The sequence below is a fragment of the Tupaia chinensis genome, unplaced genomic scaffold (genome assembly GCF_000334495.1).
Source record: "Tupaia chinensis unplaced genomic scaffold, TupChi_1.0 Scaffold000235_1, whole genome shotgun sequence".
NCBI lineage: Eukaryota > Metazoa > Chordata > Mammalia > Scandentia > Tupaiidae > Tupaia > Tupaia belangeri.
Window position 1 is genome coordinate 2809639 of NW_006159713.1, and position 22394 is coordinate 2832032.

Genomic DNA, 22394 nt, shown 5'->3' on the forward strand with positions numbered 1-22394 from the left:
GCGAGCTCCTGGTCCCTATAAAAAAAAACCCTAAAAAAAAAAAAAAAAAAAAAAAAGTTTGATATTGCAGGGAAGGCCTGGCAGTGTAAGAGAAAACATTCTTCTGGTTTTGCCCAGCTTGGATCTGGGCTAGGCCAACAGAGGAAAGAAATTTCTGTTTACAATCAGTAAAGAAATCAAGAGCCAATTATGGGAGAGTTTCCATCCACTGTGCCATGGAGGAAGCCCTGAGATTATGCTCAACAAGTGAGGCCCCAGCCCTTTCGAAGAGTCTAAACGCTGCTCTCCATGATTTAAGCATCCATGTATTGCCGTGGCTTAATTAAGTTCTTCCTTGATATCAAATTATTTTTCAAGTCAACCAGCTATTTTTTAATAAAATAATCTGTAATACCAATAATAGTATTAAAATTTAATAATTCTTAAAACAAATCTCCAATAGGAATAGGAAAATAGTCCCCTAAGAACACCCAGGTGGGGGCGCAGTGGTAATGCAGTTGGACCCACATAGAAAAGGTCCTGAGTTTATGCCCTGGTACCTCCCTGAGCAGGGCAGGCATGCACATGCGTGCCCATGGTCTGGGCTGGCTGAGGCTGGGAGTGGATCGCGGTGGGAGGACCCTGCTGTGAGTGCCTCTCTTTCTCTCTCTGTATGTGTGTCTCTTTCATGGAAAAACAAATGAACTTTTTTCTTTCTTTTTTGTAATATAAAGAATACTGACAAGCTGACATTACTTTGAAGCTTTTTCCTACTAAACTAAACCCATGTCTTAGGAGGGGAGGAGTTCTTGGAAACTGAGGAAGTTACATTTTCTCTCGAGAAAGATGAACTCTTCATGAAAATGAATCTTTTGATCTCAAATCCTCAGGGTCTTTTACCTTAAAGATACTTTTACAAGTGAGAACTCACTAGGGTAAAAAATAAGAGGAGACTAGAAAATAAAATCCTAGGATAGCTCATGTCTGCATGAAGAGTCTTCGGTTTGCAAAGCATCTCCACACCTAAGATCACTGAAGTTTCCCACACTCCTGTGAGGGGAGTAACACTGCAATTATTTTTTGTTCTTTTGTTTTCAGGTGGACAAAACTATGGTTCAGAGAAGTCTCGCCCAAGGCTGAAGAGGAAGTAAAACAGGGTCAGAGCTGGAACCCAGATTTTTAAAACTCAATTTTCATGAGGATTGGGATTGTCTCACTGTCTTTTTTTCCTCTGTAGCTCATAGAAGAAATAAATAAACTTTTTAAAAACTGCTAAAATGAAAAAAAGAAAATGTGGGCGCTGAACATCCAAATGCATCACCTCCGAATTCTATTTAGTGAAGGCCGGAGTCCAAAGTCCTGAGAAGCTTGTTATGATTCAAAGCTGCCTTGGTTGGCTCTGGAAACACAAGAAGAAAGACTCACTCACACTTGTAGACAGGCCTGGTCCCCAATTCCCTGCTGGGCACTCACCATTGCTGCAGAATTGAGCCCAGCCCGGTCGTGCAGCTTATTATATTCTAGGACATGGGGACCAGTGACTAATCCTGTAATCTTTGGAAAACAAAGAGCCCAAGTCTCCTGGATGTCTGGGGTAAGCAGAGGAGGCCCGCGGGGTTCCAGTTTCATCTGCATTATGCCAGGCGGACTATGAATGTTGCTGTATGAGTGTACTACTACCCACGCTTACTCCCTCTCGGAGTTAAATGTTCTGCTCAGGGACATATTAATATGCAAAGAAAACAAACATCACCAGAAACATGGAAAATACAAAGAGTCAGTGATTATTCATGTTAGGAGAGCAAAACTGGGTTATTTCTCCCACTCTCAGATGACTCCGACTCTGAGGTTCACCCAAACACTGCCATAGAGAGGTTTTAGCCTCCCAAGCTCTCTGGGCCCTCTAGTTATGTAATGGTTCAGCACAGAAAACCCACCGACAAGGACCACTGGCTTCACGGACATTGGTAAAAGAGGCAGACCAAAGAGGAAAACTGCAGCATCTTCAAAAGGCAGGCAGTTTAGGATACAATTAGAAGTTGTACCTGAAGATAGAAACAAAGGATCTACAAATGGGTGGTTGTCAGGTTGACCTTGGCCTATAGAAGGTTTTAGTTTAATCCACACTTGGCCCAACTCAACAGTTTCATTTTTAAAGGTGAATCTGTTGCCACTAAACAAAAATTAGGAAATTCCATATGAAAATACAGGATCACCTTGGACTCAAAAAATATCAGAAAATGTGGCCATAGTAAGTCTGCTTCCCCCAGCCACCATTGTCTGGTCCCCATCCAAGTCAGCCACTCTCATTTGTTACTCACTGAATCTAAGCAATCACTTGAAATATTTTCGAGCCCTTATTTTTTTTTTATTTTAATTTTAATTTTAATCTTTTTGGAGAGGTTTTTGCTATAGGGCACGTGTGCTCGCCAGAAAGACAGAGAGGAACAGAGAGACAGAAAATGAGAAATTACTCCCAAGGGGAAAATGGTCATGCCGCAATCCCTTCTCCTCCATTCTCCTCTCGGGATCTTGGGCACACAAGTATATGCAACCTGCATGAGTTTAAGCCACGGGGTCCGGGACTCAAACCACGGTCAACTACATGGGAGTTCAGCAACATAGCCATTATGTTAACTGCTGGTCCTTTTGAGCCTTTATTTAATGATACCCTAAATTTGGTTAAATCAGGTATCTTAGTATCTAAAACCGGAGCTAGTTTTAATATTAGGCTGTCATAGAATTATTGTCTCTTAAGTTGTTTCTTTCCACTAAGCAATAGGCAATGTGGCATTGATATGAAGTGGGAATCTTCAGACCCAGCCTGGTGGCACAAATAGTAGTATACTTTCCGCAGTACTGGAAGTCATGGGGTAACTGCAGGTTCGGATCCCCATTTGACCTGAAACAAGCTGGGTATGTGTACCCAAGATCCCGACCAGCTGGAGGGCTGAGGAGATCACTCTGTGATGAGACCCTTAGGAAGGCACCCGTCTCTGCTTCTGTCTCTCCCCTCTAGTTCTCCTTCTTCTCTCTCTCTTAATCTCTTTCTCATGAAAGAAATAAAATAAACTTTAAAAAGTAAAAATAGAACTTAAAAACATTTTTTTTAAATGGGAATCTATGGGGCCAGCAGGTGGTGTGGTGGTTAAGGCACTGGACTCCCGCATGGTTGATCATAGTTCAAGTCCCGGACCTAGTGGCTCTTAAACTTAAGCTGGGTGCATGTGTGTGCATGCCCCAAATCCTGAGAAGGTATTGTAGCATGGCCATCCCCCAGAGGTGATTTTTCACTTTCTATCTGTCTCTCTCTGTCTTTCAAGGTAAGGCACATGCCCTATGGCAAAAATCTATTCAAAAAAAAAAGGAAGAATCTTCTAGACAAATCATGGAGAAGTCTAAAATCAATGGCCCAATAAGTGTCATCCTCTGTAAATACAACTAAATTAAAATGTTAATAATCCAAACAATTACGGTTACTAAGAAAAGCTAAGCAAATTAGTTGAGATTTTTTCTTTTCATTTATGTGTTTATTTGCTCTTTCTCTGTGTGACTATCAGCCCCAGTAGGGCAGGGACTTTGTTCTAATCACAGCTAGGTGCCCAGTGCCTGAAATAATGCCTCATATCCTGCAGGCACAGACCAAAGGCTCGCTGGGTGAATAAACAGTTATATTTAATGTGCCTCTTCTTATGCTGGACATTATTACAAGCTTTCGATGTGTATTAAGGTCTTAGGGCTGGACTGGCCCCATAGCCTATTGGTTAAGGGAGCTAGGTCCCACTTGGCCAATTGTGGTTCGAATCCTGCCTTCAGTGACTTGAAAAACATGCTGAGCATGTGCGTATGCCTGCCCCAGATCCCCACAAGATGGAGGAGGAGAGATGGTGGTGGTATGACCATGGTCCACTGGGGAATGGTTTCTCCCCTTCTCTCTCTGTCTCTCTCTGGTGAGTGTACATACCTTCTGGTAGTCAAAAAACAAACAAACAAATGAAACCAAAACAAAACTCATGCCATTCTTATAAGGGAGATACTATTGAACAGATGAGGAAACTGAGGAAAGGATAGTTAACCAACAAGCCCAGAGTCATCCAGGTGGTCAGAGGTGCCATGGGAACAATGGGACAGACAGCCCACGTGCCACGGGTCTACACTGTCTCCTCCCTAAGATCTTACCATGGCCTTGCTGGAGCTAGAACTAATAAACTAGGACTCTAGGAGCCAGTCTGAATCTTGGAATCACCTCCTAGCACAGAGTAGGCACTCACCAAGAGCTTGCTGAATTTGTTATTAAAATTATTAGTTTTCTGAGACTAGAAACAGAAGGGCTATAAAATAGGCCCTGTAATCTAATGAAAAAGCAAGCCCTTATAAAGTTAAAGACCCTCTCAGGGTTCCATTTCTGTTGCTCCCTTAAGTCAGTCACTCAGCTTTTATAAGTTCCTGTTTTCCCATCTATAAAAATGGGGAAAATCCCATTTCCTACATCCTTCTCACAAGGATTTGTGAAGGGCAAAGTGTGATGGAGGAAAATTTAAAACATGTACATATTTATAATAACAAAATTTATCTTCCAAATTGAAAACATTGTTCTCGATTTATTATCTCACTGTTCCCACCAAACAACTTCATTTGCAGAACAAGAATTGTCTGCTCCATCAAAATAAGGAAAGAGGTCGGAAAGCATATACCACTTGCCAGAGAGAGAGAGAGAAAGGAAGAAAGTGAAAATTCACCCCCCTAGGAGGGATGGCCATGCCGCAATCCCTTCTTTTCTGATCCTTTCTCCTCCATTCTCCTCTCAGGATCTTGGGCACTCAGGCACACACACCCGATGTGATTTTCAAGCCACCAGGTCCAGGACTTGAAAGACAGTCAGCCATTTGGGAGTCCAGTGCCTTAACTACCAGCCGCCTGCTGGCCCAGGGATATGAGCTCTCTTAAACACTAGGCTATGGGCCCTACTCACTGGAAGGTTTTTTCTTTTCTTCTTCTTCTTTTATTTTTTTTTTTAAGAAATTTTTGCTACAGGGCACGCACACTTGCCAGAGAGATAGAAAGCTAGAAATCACCTCCTAGGGTGATGGCCACACAGCAATCCCTTCTCTCTAGTCTCCTCTCTGGATTTTGGGCATGCACACACATGCACTCCAGTGCCTCTGGATCTGGGACTAAAACCACAGTCCACTATGTGGGAGTCCAGCAACGTAACCATTACACCATCTACTGGTCCCCTGGAAGGTTTCTTCGTAGTGGGTAGAACTTGAGCACTGGAGGTAGAGTCCTGAGTTCAGATCCCGAAGCAGCCTCTTTCTGTATCCAGGTCTCCATTTCTGCATTGGTTTGGCCGATCCAAGACTGGGAAGAGTAATGTCTGAAAGTTCCCAGCCCAGAGCTCAGCACTCCCCCAACTAACACCTCCTTCTCTGGGCAGGAAGAGAGAGAGAGGCAGGCAGAGATGAGCGGCTCAGAGAAGCCGTGCTGCGAATTCATTAGTGATGGGAAACAGAGCACCATTTCCCCCTTCCAGGTTTTGCCGAAGCACAGAAGCAACCCAATCAGCCCGCGCAGGGGCCTTTCAGGCTGCGGTGTGGATTCGCGTTGGAGCGTTTTATACAAAGGGTTCTCTCTCTTTCAGATTTGCGCCAGGCCTGTAATTGGGGAAACAACGTGATGGTCTCCTTCACAGGGCTGATGCATTCCACCCTCGAATCACCTTTCAAGTGTGTCTTTGAGGCTTCTCTTCCCAGATTGTTCAGGGGAGCCTTGTGTGAATAGATAATCGCCTTCCCGCACTGAGCTGGCCGGCATTACCCATCTACACGGCTTGCTGCCTCTGCCAGCCTTGGCAAAGCTTCCTCCATAATCAGTCTTCGTGCGCGCAAAGGCTGGCTTTATTGTTGTTATTATTTTTTGAGATCTATCGTCTAAGAAACAGATTCATTCAAGGGGAAACAGGCAGCTACTAACCATTAGATGGAAGGAAATAAATAATTGCTTTTTAATACATTATTTATCACCCGTTCAATTCTAACATCTTTCTTGTGCAGCTCACAACTCCAGCGATACTAGCAGGCTCTTATTTACTCTCCGTTGTATAAATGTAGACAATAAAAGCGTGTTGATACTGGTGGCAAAGACAGGGCTTACTTAAGAAATTTTTGTTCTGCCGTAGAAGTTTTTCTTACTATTCTGTTTTGGACTTCTTTTTTTTTTTTTTCCTGTGTCAAGTCATTTCAGTAGTAGAAAATAACCTCTTTCTGGACTTGAGCACAATTTTTGGTTTGTTCATTTTTCTTTTTTTAAGATATTTTTGCTATAGGGCATGCGTACTTGCAGGGGAGACAGAAAGTGAGAAGCCACCCCCCAGGGGATGGCCATATGGCATTCCCGGACCCGGTGGCTTAAACTCAAGCCGGGCGCGTGTGCGTGCGTGCCCAAGATCCCGAGAGGAGAATGGAGGAGAAGGGATTGCGGCGTGGCCAACCCCCTGGGGGGTGATTTCCTGCTTTCTGTCTCTCTGTCTCTCTCTGTCTGTCTGGCGAGCACACGCGCCCTATAGCAAAAACCTCTCAAAAAAAATAATTACCTATTACATGGGGCTGCACGGTCGCACCGCAGTAAAATGTGATAGTCTGTGAGACTGACCCACCCACGTGGAGGGATTTCAACACACTTCTAGAAACATCCCTGAGCCTGCCAAATAATGTGCCTATGAACTGAGGATGGCTGAGGATGCCAGTGGATTGTGGCATACAGACCCAGTGGGTCGTGCTGCCTTTCCTTCTTGCTCTCTCTTGGAAGAATTGAACACATAAACTTTTAAAAATGGCACCTAAGGGGCCAGGTAGTGTGATGATTAAGGCACTGGACTCCCAAGTCCTGGACCTGGTGGCTTGTTTTCTCGCTGTACCTCTCTCTCTCTCTGGTCAAATTAAAACGATGATAGTAATAATCATAACAATGATGAATTCAATTAAATAGTTCTAAAACAACCAGAAATTCACCCAATATGGGGAGAGCAGGTGGTGCGGAGGTTGAGGGGGCTGGATCTCACATGGTCAACTGCAGTTTGATTCCAGATCTAGTGGCTTGAAAATCATGCCAGGCATACATCCTATAGCCAACTACTTAGGTAATGAATAAATAAATAACTATTTTTAAAAGAATCGCCTAATACCAGGGCCTAATACCAGTGATTAAGGCACTGGATTTTGACCACAGTTCAAGTCCCAGACCAGGTGGCTTGAAACTCTTGCCCGGTGAGTTGTGTGTCCATGTCCCAAATCGTGAGAGGACATGAAGGACCAGGGATTGCAGTGTGGCTATCCTCTCGGGGGGTGGTGGGGGGGTGATTTCTCACTTTACCTCCTCTCTGTCTCTCTCCAGTGAGTGCATGCACTCTATGGTAAAACCCTCCCCCAACAACAACAACAAAAAAACCTTAAAAAAAAAATGTCACCTAGTACAACAGTCACAAACTGGATGCCAGGAACAAACGCTGACCCCAAATTTTTGTGCCCCACAGAACACTTTGTTTATGACAGTTTTAATTCCTTACTAACACTTAAGCATCAGAAGAGTTCGCATTAAAATATTAATTTGTTTCTCTGGAAAGGTCAGTCTTGGCCACATTGGCCCCTTGCCCCATAGTCACAGCTGAGTGACTTTGAATGACAGCCATCCCTTTGGGTGGACTTGGGCACTCCAGGACACGAGAGAAATGGCTCCTTGTTCTTTTGCCCCAAGCCTATTTCAGACACTTATGTTACCTATCTGGTTCTGGAGGCTTTAGAACACTTAAACATGTTTTTAAATTTTGATTATGTAACTCATCCCTATGGAAAAAACTTCCAATGGTACAAAGGCGATATAGAGTGAAAAAGAAACTGTCCTCCCACACTGACCTGCAGCCCCCCAGGGCAGCCTCCATTACCCATTTCTTGCATCCCTTTCGAGAGGCTACACATGTGCAATCGTATTGCATCGTCACCTTTTCAAAAAACATGAACACACACACAGTATTTTATTTATTTATTTAATTTTTGGAGAGATTTTTGCTACACGGCACGTGCACTCACCAGACAGACAGAGAGAGACAGAAAGCGAGAAATCACCCCCCGGGGGGATGGCCACGCCGCAATCCCTTCTCTTCTCCTCTCAGGATCCTGGGAATGCACGCGCACGTGCCCAGCGTGAATCTAAGCCACTGGGTCCGGGACACGAACCGTGGTCGACTACATGGGAGTCCAGCAGCATAGCCATTACGCTAACTGCTGGTCCCGCACACACACAGTATTTTGTTGTCTTGTATAACAATACATTTTAGGCATCATGTCTCATACATGCATAGACCTCTGCTTATTCTTTTTAAAGGCGGTGTAGTATTCCCTTGTGAGTGCATCATCATTTTTAGAGCCAACTTTCCACTGATGGACATTTAGATCATTTCTACTCCTTTACTATCACAAACAGCGCTGAGTATTGATACGAGTTTCTTGTGGATACTTAGCGGTCCAAGTGTGTGAGTGCACCTAGAAGAAAAATTCTAAAGGTGGAACTGCTGCGTCTAAGGGAATCTTTTAAATCGTGACTGATATTGTCAAGTGACGTCATGAGTGTTGTACTAACTGAAGGTCCCACCACCATCAAATCAGAATGTCCCCTAGGTATAAGGGATACAGGACATTCTGATTCAATTATGATATAGCCCAGTCCATTTGACAGTTGAGGAAACTGAGGTCCAGAGGAAGGAAGCGATGTGCCTTGGAAATAGCAAAGCCCAGACTTGATCTAGGACTCCTGCAGCTGTTCGCCACCTTCCTTCCAGAATGACCCAGCTGTGCTCTGTCCTGCTCCTTTTGTAGAAAACTATACCTAGGGAGCCAGGGGGTGGCGTGGTGGTTAAGATGCTGAATAGTCCTACGTTGCCAACCATAGTTCGAGTCCCAGACCTGTGCGCTTGCTTTCTCATTTTCCTTCTCTCTGTGTGTCTGTCTTTCTCTGGTGAAATTAAAATAAATGAATGAATAAATAAAATTAAATAATTCTTTTTTTTTAAGGAAAATAAAAGAAAACTAGGGACCCTGGGATTAGCTCTGGGGTTCAGCAACTGGACCCAGGCTAGTTTTGGGGGAGCAGATGTTCTGCTAACAAACTCTTCCATCATGACTGGCACACACTGTCACCTTGGTAGGCTGGCTCAGCGGTGAAGGCCAAAGATTAAATGGACCATGGAAGCTGAATTACCAGCTCAGCCCTTGGTGGTTTTTAAATTATAGATTTTTAAACAAAGCTAAATATAGAGCAATTAAGAAATGGCTCCACATTCTACCCCAAAGAACAAAACAGCTGAACTGGAGCTAACAGGCACACACATATGCTTCTGAAATAGGAGAGGAACAGAGGGAGCTAGTTAAAGTAAAATCCTATCCCCTTCCCCTGGGTCTTCCAGCAAAGCCTGCACATTCCTGCCTCAGGGCCTTTGTACATGCTGTTCCCACTGCCCGACATGGAAACCCCCCTTCCAATTCCACTCTTCTCTTGGCTGACTCTTCCCTCAGAACAGAGACCACCTTAGATTTGTTCCATTCTTCTAGTCTCTACCTCCAGTTCATCTTATCCAGCCAAATAACTTTTCTGACACCTGGTCATGTCTTCCTTTATTTACTTTTTGGCTTGTTTGTTTGATTCCCCCACTAGAGCCCGTAGTCTCCGTTTCCTCATCCGCATGATTATAGTAATACTTCCGCTCTGTACAATATTCGTTGCTATGAAGATGATTAAAACAGTGAAGGCCAAGCCACGCTCAAGGATCTCCTCTTCTGTGAGCTCAATAGCAGTTCTAGGCTGTAGCATAAAATGTCAATCTTTACTTTTGTAGAGCATCAGTTCTGCAAAGATAGCACGCAGACCACAGAGAGCATGGAAGAGGGTGTTAGGTGGAACATGGGGAAACTTTTTAAATGTCTATTTTATTGTATCTACCCTTAGTGTCATTCCGGTCTAAAGCACCATAATGTCCAGATAATAACATTACTCTGTCTTCTCACTGGCCTCCCTGCCTACCTATCCTTGCCTCTTCAAGTCTGTTCTACACTCAGGAGCCAGAAAGGTTCTGTTCAATAAATCTGATCATGCCACTCCTCTGCTCCGGACTCCTCCATAGCTCCCAAGTCTTTCCAGTGATCCACAAGACTCTGCGCAATTGCCACCTCACTCCACTACTTACCTCTTGGTCTTCACCCTGCCTCAGTACCATCATACGTTCCGTTCTTCTGCCTTAACCCTTCCCCACCCCCTGCCCGCAGTCATCTACATGGCTTGTATCTTCAGCTTCCCCAAGTCTCTATTCAATGGTTAATTTCTCACCATGGCCTTCCCCAACCACCTTATTGAAAAATTGCTACCCGCCAAGAGCCAGATAGCAGCAAGGCAGTACCATGTGATGCTCTATGAACCTATTCACATGAGAACATTTAAGGTTTGTGTCCAGAGACCTCCCTGACAATGTTGGGCGTGCATCTGGCCATCATCTGGGGCTGGCTGAGGCTGGCGGTGGGTCACAACATTGGGACCCTAATGGGTGGACCGCCTTTTTTCTCTTTCTCTTATTCATGGAAGAAATAAATAAGTAAAGTAAATTGGTACTTACACACTTCCTGTTTCATTTCTATTCCTCATGCTTCTTTTCTTTTTTACTATAGGACATATATACTCACTGGAGAGAGAGAGACAGAGACAGAGACAGTGAGAGGAAAAGTGAAAAAGCACTCTCCAGGGAGATGGCCATGCTGCAATTCCTTCTTCTCTATTCTCCTCCTGGGATTTTTAGCATGCAAATACACACCCGGCGTGGTTTTCAAGCCACCAGGTCCAGGACTCAAACTGTGGTGGGCCATGTGACAGCCAGTGTCTTAACCACTATGTCACCTCTGGCCCCACTAAGCCACCTTTTACTGTTCCATGTATCTTCCTTATTTTTCTTCTGGATTGTCTGTCTCCCTACTAAAATGTAAGCTCCTGAAAAGCAGGAATTTTGCTGTTTTGTTCTGTATTTCTCATGTCCAGACCATGCCTTAGCAGGTACACAATAATTATTGTCAAATGGAAGAATGAATTTGGATTATTAAGCATTAGTCAGGGTTCTGTAGAGAAATAGAACCAATGGTGTGTGTATGTGTGTTTATTACATGGGATTGGCTCACACAATTATAGAGGCTGAGGGGTCCCATGGTCTGCTATCTATAAGCCAGAGTCCCAAGAGAGCTCATGGTAAAGTTTTAGCCCAAACCTGAAGGTCTGAGAACCCAGAACTCTATCTTAATCCATTATTATGCTGCTAACAGAAATACCTGAAATGTTTGCTTTTTTTGTTTTTGTTTTTGTTTTGTTTTGTTTTAAATAAAGAAATACAGGTTTATATGACTCACAGTTTGGAAATATGAGGTCCAGGGGCTAATTTTCTGGTGAGGTAACCATAAGGCAGGATCTTAAGCAGAATGGCTGTCCAGAAGTTCCTATGTGTTCTGGTCCCCCTTCCTCTCTTATACATCAGAACTCAAACGTAGAGGTCCTGCTCCAATGGTCTTGTCACAACCAAAGACCACACCTTGGGATACCATGAAAGAGTTAAGTTTTCACTAAACATCTTTACAGAACAATCAAGTCCCAAGACATGAAGTTCTGAGAGACATCCAAGCTATAGCAGGAACCAATGGTGTAAGTCCTAGTCTAAGTTAGAAAGCCTGAGAAATAAGGTGCCCCTCTAGTTTTGGACACAGTCATTCCATTTCTAGGAATTGACTCAGAAGACACAACTTCACAAGTATAGACAACATCTGCACAAAGTTCTTCCCTGGGATGTTATTGGTTATGAAAATATTGAAAACATCCCTAATGTCTTTTCACAGAGGACTGATAAAATAAATGATTGTATATCCATACAACAAAGTACAACATGCAGCCACAAAAAAAGAGTGAGTGCAATCTCACTTAACTAATATGGAATGACGTCTAGCAAATATTGCTAAGTAACCAAGAAAGATACAAATGTGTGTGTGTGTGTGTGTGTGTGTGTGTGTGTGTGTACTTGAGGACATTTTGCAAAGTGAAAGAAACCAGTCATAAAAAGAGACATACTGGGGCAAGTAAGTGGCATGGTGGTGAGGGTGCTGGACTCCCATATGGCCAACAGTTTTTCGAATCCCAGACATGGTGACTTGCTCTCTCACATTCCCTTTCTCTTTCTCTCTCTCTCTCTCTCTCTCTCTCTATCTCTGTGTGTGTGTGTGTGTGTGTGTGTGTGTGTGGTCAAATTAAAAATAATAATAATAACAAATTAAATTAAATAAATAAGTAATCCTTTCTTTAAAAATACACTATAAATTCCACTTAAATGAGGTACTAGCTAAAGTAGTCCAAATTCATAAAATAATAGGTAGAATGGTGGTTTCCAGGCATGAGAGGGAGTGGGGATTGGAGGGTTGTTTTTTAATGAATTTAAAGTTCTTGCTTTGAATGATGAGAAAGATCTAGAGAGCTGATTGCATGAGATTATGACTACAGTTGATGCTTCTGAACTGGACACTTAAAAATGGTGAAGGTGGGCCGGCAGGTGGCATGGTGGTTAAGGGCGCTGGACTCCCACATGGTCAACCACAGTTTGAGTTCCGGACCTGGTGGTTTGCTTTCTCACTTTCTCTTTCTCTCTCACTCTGTCCCTTTCTGGTCAAATTGAAATAAATAAAGTTAAATAAAAATAATTCTTTTGAAAAAATGGTTAAGATGGTAAGTTTTACATATGTTCTTTCTTATTGTAATTAAAAAATTAAAAATATATGATATGCTACCTCTATGTAGGAGAGAAACTAACAACAGAATGGGGATTTTTTTTTTTAGAAAAACTCTACAAATAGCAGCTTCAGTGTTCAAAAATTTCAATCTCTTCTTTATAATTTTTAAAATTTTTCATATTTTTGCCATAGGGCATGTGAGCTTGCTGCAGAGAGACAGAGAGTGAATGCAAGTGAGAAGTCACCCCCAGCTCCCAAAAGGGGATGGCAATGCTGCATTCTCTTCTCTTCTATTCTCTTCTTGGGATTTTAGGCATGTATGCACACAAGCCAAGTGTGTTTTTCAAGCTGCCAGAACCAGAACTCAAACTAGAGTCAGTCATATGGGAACCAGCGTCTTACCCACCACTCTACCTTCTGGCCCCAGCCTGCTCTTCTCACTAGCTTGTCCTATAGATTTATGACTTGACTAGGCAGCCCTCACATCATGTGAGACATTCCTTGCAATAAACTTCTAAATATATACTTCTACTGATTCTGTTTCTCTGACTGAATGCAGACGAATATACCTTCTAATAAGCTTTTTTGGTTTAATTTCTATTACTTATCATCAAATAACAGAATCCCACTTGAAATAGTGTTGAGAATGTCCCCATCATTCTTCCTGTAGAAACTTCTCAGTACGGAGAGGGTCAGGCCTGGCCCCTATACCCTATCAGACACATGTTTGCCAAGGCCTCCTTCATCTAGATTTGGAGGCCCCATTAGGATTAGCAACAGACTGCAAGGTAAACCAGTTCTGGGGTCCCTGCCTCTGTGCCCTGCTAATCAAGCTCAGGATTTGTCAGCAGCTCTGAAATATTCATGAACAACTGCTTCGATGATTGTAACAGCTGCACAAATAGAGAAAGGACCCACAGGGAAGGCGAGGAGACAGGGGAACTGGGTTTTCATGTCATCTTCTTGCCTGTTCTCAATCCCATTAGACAAAGGAAGATTTGGGGAAATCCCAGGGAACTCAGATACACAGACAGTGCCAGGCTTCAGGCAGGAAGACGCAGGGGCTTTAGGATGAGGGCACCAGCACCCCCTGGAGGACTTACTCACACACAGGTTGCTGGTCCCCACTGCAGAGAATCTGATTCAGTGGGTCTGGGATAGGCTTGGGGTTTTGCATTTTTACGAAGCTCCCAGGAGGCTGATGCCGTGAGTCAAGGATCATATTTTCACAATATTAAGGCAAAAGCTCAAAAGAAGAACAACATAGATAGCCGTTGTCTTATTTTTCCAAAGAAAGCTCTCAAGTCTTGTGTTCACCTGAGTCTCTTCTCTAAGCTAAAGGTTTGCTCCAAACGGCTGGAGGTACCTGGCTGTTCTAAGATGTGGTCAGAAGACACCCACTGTCATCACTTTGAAAACTGTTCTGATCAGACTCCTATCACTGTCCCCACATGCCAGTCACTCCTACAAGATCGGATTCTAGCACTTTCTAGCTGTGCATCTTGGTGAATGATTTCATCTCTGTCCTCCTTCTCCTCACCTACCAAGTGAAGATAACAATAACAGCTACTCAGGGACCGTGCTGAGGACTCCACTAGATGGCTTATGTAAAGCAGTGGTTCATAGCAAACCAGCGTGTCCATCAGGATCCTGGAAGAAACAATGCAACTCGCAGGGTTCAAATGAGGCTGCAGTGAAGGAGCTGCTTACGGAGGAGCGGGCAGGGTCATAGGAAACAACGAACGGTGCTGAGGCACAGTTTCACAACAGTGGCAAGCTTTCATCCCCTAGGGCTGGAAGGGCAAGGAGAAGAAACCACGCTACTGAAACCAGCAAGACTAGAGCTTGGAGGAGGGCCACCCTGGCAGGAGCTGCACTCATGGCCGGGGAAGACCACTCAAGATGCTGCATCAGGGACCAGCAGTTAGCGTAATGGCTATGTCGCTGGACTCCCACGTAGTCGACCGCAGTTTGCATCCCAGACCCAGTGGCTTAAATTAAACTCATGCCGGGCGCGTGTGCGTGCGTGCCCAAGATCCCGAGAGGAGAATGGAGGAGAAGGGATTGCGGCGTGATCATCCCCCCAGGGGGTGATTTCTCGCTTTCTATCTCTCTGTCTCTCTCTGTCTGGTGAGTGCATGTGCCCTGTAGCAAAAACCTCTCCAAAAAAAAAAAAGATGCTGCATCAGTGCAGGGCCAAGCAGGGAAGGAATATTCCAGCTGCTCTCTCTTCTGACCTCTTGCTAGGCCTCCTATTGGCAGAAGCTAGAGGTCAAGAGAAACAGAGATGCAGTTCTCAGCTTCCTGGAACACAGAGCAGAGAGAGAAGGGTGTAGAGCACCTGAGATGGGGCAAATGGAGAATCAAGAGCATAGTGCTAGATAAATGTGCACTGTGCATTGTTACTGGTGGGATGGATATGCAGCCTAGCCTCCTGGGGCAGGTCTGTGCAATTTATGCCTGATGTCCATTTTCACTCGTGAAGGCATTTCACATCCCAAAGGATGATTGCACAAATACTGTCAAATCCTATCCTCGTTGGAAGATAAATTATACGGCCATCCTAGGTATAGCCATGGTCAGGATATGTGAGAATCCATTCTGCAACAGGAAGAAAGTTCTGGAGAAATCATTCTGGTCCTTTGGATACAACTGGCTAATACCAATGTCCAGTTCATGGGTACAACTGGGGACTCCATGAGTGTACTTAACGTATGTGTACACACACCTATGTGAGATGCATACAGAAAAGTGCATGTTTGGGACCACCAGGTGGTGTGGTGGTTAAGGTGCTGGATTGCCACATGTTGGACCATTGTTCAAGTCTCGGCTCTGGAGGCTTGGAAATCACACCAGATGTGTATGTATGTGTGTGTGTGTGTGTGTGTGTGTGTGTGTGTGTCCAAAATCTCAAGAGGAGAATGGAGGAGAAGGAAGGGCAGTGTGGCCATCCCCCCTGGGAGGGTATAATTTCTCATTTTCCCTCCCACCATCTCTGTCTCTCTCCAGGCAAGTGCATGCACCCTATGGGTAAAACCTTTAAAAAGAGAGAAAGAAAAAAAGAGAAAGAAGAAAGGAAGTGCAAAAAGAAAGAGAAAGAAAATGCACATTTATGATTTGTGCACTTTCCTGTATTTATATTATAGATCAATAAGTAAGTTTACTGTTTTTAAGCATCCAAGCTACATGAAGACACTCTCATCTTAGCTGGGCCGAGGGCACAGAGAAAAGCAGCTTCCCTAGACAAACTCAGCACCGTCCAAAACGTTCTGCAAAAGCCCAGGACCCAGGAAACAGGGAAGCAGGTGCACAAGCCCATGCACAAAAAATCCCCCAAGGAGGAAGCTGCAAGGAGCAAAGACAGAGCTAAGCCCCGGTCATCAGAGCACCTACCACGTATAGCCTACCTGCTTGCTGTATCTGTTTAGCAAACTCACCCCACATCTTACCTCCTCTTTGCGCCTGACATCTAGGAGGATCTTTGAAATTTATTTTCTCCTTTTAGCCTGCTGTATTTTTAATGTCTGAGTGAAAGAACAAAGGAAGGCGAGCACCAGACAAGATCGTTTCATTCCTCCACGAGCTGTTGGGTAGCCCAGCTCAAGCACAGCTACCATAAATGTTTTAAAATTCTGTCTTTGCAAGGGAACAAGTGCTGGTGGAGTCATCAATGCCAAAGTCAGGGCCCTGTTTCTGCCTTTCATTTGGTGACATAAAAGACCCCCGCATCAATCATTAACAACCTATTAACACAAGGAGCCCAGAGAAGTTTTCCTGGTCTGGTCAACCGCAATGGAAGAAATTTCTGTTGCCCAGCTGGCTGGGATCCACGTGATTAGCCCATGCAGGCTGTTTTTTAGCTTTGAAAAGGGCCCGCTGACTCCTCTTTCATCTCTTTGGGAGTAACAGATACCTGGTAGGCTTGCCTTTCTCCTCCCCCACTGCAAAATTATCCACCTGCCTCCTCAACTCCTGGCATTAAGAACTGCTTGCACAAACACCAACAGTATTGATTGCATCCAAGTGGCGTGCAGGGCTGAAAGATGTCTGCTTGGCATGCGGGCCAGAACTCAAGACGGTTGTATCCACACACGTCAAAGCAAGGAAGGTCTTAAAGGGTCTTGAGAAAACAGTTGTCTGACTGGTGTTTCTGATTCTTGAGTTTAATTGCTTTTGATCTGAAACAAAACCAATCAACATGAAGATTCTTAGCTTGTCAATCAGAACCCTGGTTTTATAAAAAAAAAATCCATATGATTAGGATGACAAATTCTGGAAGTTTGCAGACCTAGAGAATTGCATTTTGGTCTTTTGTTTTTTTTGTTTTTTTTTTTTTTCCTTCAGTGATAAAATAGATGTAATAGAAAATCCCCCCACCCCACCCCTTTCTTTTTCTAGAGTGAGATTTTTGCTGTAGGGCACATGCATTTGCTGGAAAGACAGAGAGAGACAGAGAGACAGAAAGCGAGAAATCACTCCACAGGGGGGATGGCCATATCACAATCCTTTCTTCTCCATTCTCCTCTCTGGATTTTGGGCACACACACACATACACACACACACACATGTGCCCAGCATGATTTCAGGCTGCCAGGTCTGGGACTCAAACTATATGGAAGTCCAGTGACATAACCTTTATGCCATCTGCTGGTCCCAGAAAATTTCCCATTTTAACTATTTTTAGGTGTGCAACTGAGTGGCAGTAAGTGCATTCACAATTTTGTACAACCCTTACTTCGATGCATCTCCAGATTTTTTTTTAATCTTCCTAAGCTAAAACTCTATGCCCACTAAACAATAGCTCATTATTCCCCTCTTTACATTCTCTGGAAAACATCCGTCTTCTTTCCACAATGCTTCTGCTTCTTCACGTTGCAAGTGGGGCCAAAGGTACTCACCTTCCCTCCCTCAAAGAGGAGCTATGCTGGTCAAATGACTCAAGCATGAGAAAGCAACTTAACGGGTTTTGGAAGACCATGAAATCAAAGGATGAAGGGCTGCAGAGAGAAATGACTTCATGCAGGTATTAGATGGATTCCTTCCAACCATCTTGGATTGGATGGACAACAGCTTCCTTGGGTCCTTCTTCTCCAGTAGAGAGTTTCTTAAGAAAATAGGTCGCATTATATTCACCTGGAACCTAACCTAGGAGCTAGAACCCAGTGACTACTCCATAAATATCTGTGGAATAAGTGACTGGAAGAATGCATGAATAGATGAGAATAGTGAATGGCAGAGAAATTAACTAATTAAATTAAGCTATGAGAAAGGAGAACTAGAAATTATTACATGTATTCTCCTCTGATTCCTCTGCCTCATTTTATCTCAGTGGCCAATTATTGAATACAAATTCTTTATTATTATTGTGTGTGTGTGTGTGTGTGTGCCATTGAGCACATGTGCTCATTGGAAAGGAGAGAGACAGTGAGAGGGAAAGTGAGAAATCACCCCCCAGGGGTATGGTCACACTGAAATCTCTTCTCTGTTCTCTTCCTGGGATTTTGGGCATGCATACACACATGCCCAATGTGAGTTTCAACCCTCCACATTCAGGACTTGAACCATGGTCAGCCACGTGGGAGTCCAGCCCCTTAAGCACCATGCCACCTGTTGGCTCCCAAGTATTAGTTCTTTATTTGCTTTCCTTTCTTCTTTCTCTGTCTCCTTTCTTTCTTCCTACCTTCCTTTCCTTTTTTTTTTTCCTTAAGGCATAGCTAAAGTAAATAGTTTACGGGCAATATTTTAGACTGTCAATGAGGTAGGACTGAAATGGGCACAGCATTCCAGTTTGGAAGCTAGACGTTCTGCCTCTACACCCAGTCTACCCATAGCATCAGCTCCGCTCCCATTCACCCTCTTCCTACTGTTTATTTATAAGATAGTTGCTCCTTTTGAGGATAAAAACTCTGCCTTGACTCGTTTATTAATTCAACAAATAATTATGTCATGCTAGATCTAGAAGCTATAGAAGCAAATAAAAGATCTATATAAGTCAGAATAGGTTATATAAGGCTGTCATAACAAACAAGCACAGAAACATAAAACAGTGTCTATTTCTCATTTATGTTTCATGTCCACCACCAGCAGGGGGCTCTACTCATTCTAGTTACTCAGAGGCCCATGTTTAATGGCTGCTTCTACACTTACGCAGCAGAGGAGAGAGGACATAGTTAAGCATGCCTTTACTTGGTAAGCTTCCTCCCTGAAGTGACATAGGTCACTTCTGCTCACATTTTGTTGCCCGTGTCTAATTTTAAAGGGGTTGGGAAATACAATCTTACTCCGTGCTGGTAGGAGGAAGGAACCAGAGTGTTTGTACACAGCACTAATAACTGTCCTCATCTTCTAGAGGGTACTGCTGGTGAGAGACTCAGGCATGAAAACCTACCAGATCCTAGAGTCTTAGTAGTGCGAGTCCTGGCAGAGTGACACCAGAGAGCTGTGGGAAAACAGAGAAGGAAGGGGCCTGATTCACGTGTCTGTAACTGCGGAAGGAAAAAGAATCTTTATTCTTCCTGTTTAACAGAGCTCTCTAAAGCCCACGGAAATAAAATCTATAATCGCCATTGAGAGTGAAAGGAAATAGTACTTTGGTAATGCAAGCAAACTTTTTAAATACGTGATCTGTCTTTTCATTTTATTTCCCAACATAATTTCCTTTTCATCCCAGAGTAAGTAAAACTAAATGCTCTCGTCTAAGTTTAAAGCAATCAGAAGTTTCAGAGGCCTACCTGGGTAATCCATTTAACACAGATTTCATGAGAACATACTGTGCTAGCACTATTCTGGAACAAAGCGGTGAGCTCAACAGATTGCTCTGTGCTTTGTTCCTTGAAGAGACATACATTAATCAAACAAACATCATAAACGTTACATAAGAAAAATACAGGTTCCTGTAAATCCCTTCAAGGATATAGAAAAAAGTCTTCCTACCAGTTTATAAACTCCTAGAAAGCCAATTTTATCTATCATTTATCCATTCAACCAACAAATGTTCAATCTAAGCCTCCTACTCCCAAGACTCTGGACTGGGTTGGGTGGGAGAAGGCAGTTCTGACAGGGAAGAAGTACCCAAAATCAGTTAAACAGAAGTCCTACCCTCAACAAGTTCACCCTAGTGGGGAGGTAAAAATGAAATGCCACAAAGGAATTTTGGTCAATCATTTGAATATTTAAAACAGAAGGGGGATTTGGGGCCAACAGATGGCATGGTGGTTAAGAAGCTAGACTCCTACTTGGCCAGTTGTGATTTGAGTCCTGGACCTGGAGGTTTGCTTTCTCACTTTCCCCTTCTCCCTCTGTCTCTCTCTCTCTGTCTCTGCCTCTCTCTGGTTAAAAATATATATACTGATGATAAATACAATAAAATTAAATAAATAAATCTTTATTTTAAAAAGGAAGGGATTTAATACATGGAATTGGTTCTCAGGTATACAGAAAAAAAAATGTAAAAACAGAGTGCTGTGAAGTAGCCAAGACATAGCAATGGTAGGATGAAGCTACTACCCTTTAAGCTAGAGACAAAAGAGGAGGCAGGGTGTAGAAGCTAGAGACCATGAGTGGCCCAAAGGAGGATGGAACCACTGCAGTCCTATCTGGGGGAATTGAATCTATAGAGGAAACACAGCAGCTGTGAAGACTCCCTAGAGGCAGAGAGAAAGTGGAGAAATACCCTGACTTCTCCTTTCCTCCTGCCCTCCAGGTTCCAGTAGAGCCTCCCATAGGTTCAATCCAGCTGGAGGCTCACTGATCCAGGACCTCCAAAATGCAGGCTGCAGGGCTCCAACCTCATCCATCTCCAGCAGTTCAAAGCAAAGAAAGGATGGAAATGGGTCCTCAGCACAACGGGTATGGACCAAATTCTAGCAAGCTTTGAAAGATAAGGATAGCCCAAGAAGAAGAAGAAGAAGAAGAAGAAGAAGAAGAAGAAGAAGAAGATTCCAGGCAAAGAATAAACATGAGTAAAGGTGTGGCTGTAGAAAATGTGGCTTTGTTCAGCCATAGAGCAAAGAGAGTCAGTGTGTCCAAGTAGAGGCTAATCTTGGCGCATATCTACACCCTGGCTATGGGCATGCCTAAAACAAACTTCCCAGTCACCAGCTTCCCTCCACCTGAGTCTGAAGCCTCTTTGGTCCCCGCTGAGCTCACCTGTGCTCATACCTTGTACTCTCTGTGCTGTCTGTAGTGTCAGGATACCAGAGCAAAGAGGGCCCTTGGGATCTCCCAGTGCTATCCAGAGGCCCCAGGACAGGCTCCTGAGGCACCCTGCTGTGCATCAACACTTTAGCTATTTAATTCAGAGGAGATTCAGGAAGACCCAAGGGAGGAGACTAGGAAGCCAGGGCAGCAGAGGCACTCAGAGGGTATGGTGGGTTAAAAAGTGTCCCCCTTCCCTAAATGTATGTTCACTCACAACCTCAGAACGGTGGTCTTCCTTGGAAATAGGGTCTTTGAAAATGTAATTAGTTAAGGATCTCAACATAAAATAATCCTGCATTTAGGGACAGCCTTAAAGCCAAAGACTTACTGTCTTTACTTTTAAAAAAGATAAGGACATAAAGAGACATAAAGAGACAAAAGCCATATAAAGATGGAGACAGAGTGGGACCAGCAGATGGGGTAATGGTTACATCACTGGACTCCCACGTAGTCGATGGTGGTTTGAGTCCTAGATCTGGAGGCTTAAAACTAACACCAGATGCACGTGTGTGCATGCCCAAAATCCCAAGAGGAGAATGGAGGAGAAGGGATTGTGGCATTGCCATTCCCCCGGGGGGTGATTTCTCACTTTCTGTCTCTCTGATTGTCTCTTTCTGGTGAGCGCACATGCCCTTTATCATAAATCTCTCTCAAGAAAAATAAAAAATTATGGAGGCAGAGATTGAAATAATGCTACTACAAGCCAAGGTATACCGGGGTCACCAGAAGCTGCAAGGAGCAGGGAAGGATTCCCCTCCCTATACCGAACCTTTAGAGGAAGCATGGCCCTGCCAGCACCTTGATTTTGGACCTCCAGTCTCCAGAACAGTGAGAGAATACATTTGTGTTGTTTGAAGTCAACTAGTCTGTGATTATTTGTTACAGTAGCTCTAGGTAACTAATACCAGTCATAATGTCAACATTTACTAACCAATATTTTAATTTTTAACAACTCACACAGCAGCATCACAGCATTATCAGCCTAGAACTGGTCCAATCCCGTGTATTCCACATGAGAAACTGAGGCTTGAGACTCACCATGAGGTGCAGGTGAAGTTTGATATAAATATGAGGATTCTGTTTCTCAATCCTATAGTCCTTCCCCCTCACGCCCTTTCTGAGAGAACACAGTAGGAGGGTTTTCCCTGTTCCATTCCCGGTTACACTCCCCTTTTCTGCACCTTGTTACTCCCTTCCTCCCTCCTGGCCCTCCGATCTGTTTGTTGGTGCTTCCCTAGCCACCTCAGGCCACCCTGCCTTGTTTGGCTGCTAGAATCTTTGCCAAAACCCATATTTAGCTGTTGCAAGTTCTTGCCTGGGCGTCTCTGAAGTTAATGATGGACTCTTTGAAAATGACATTAGAAGCAAAACATAAGCAGCAGAAGACATGAAACTACCTCAAGTCCATCTGTTCGAGCA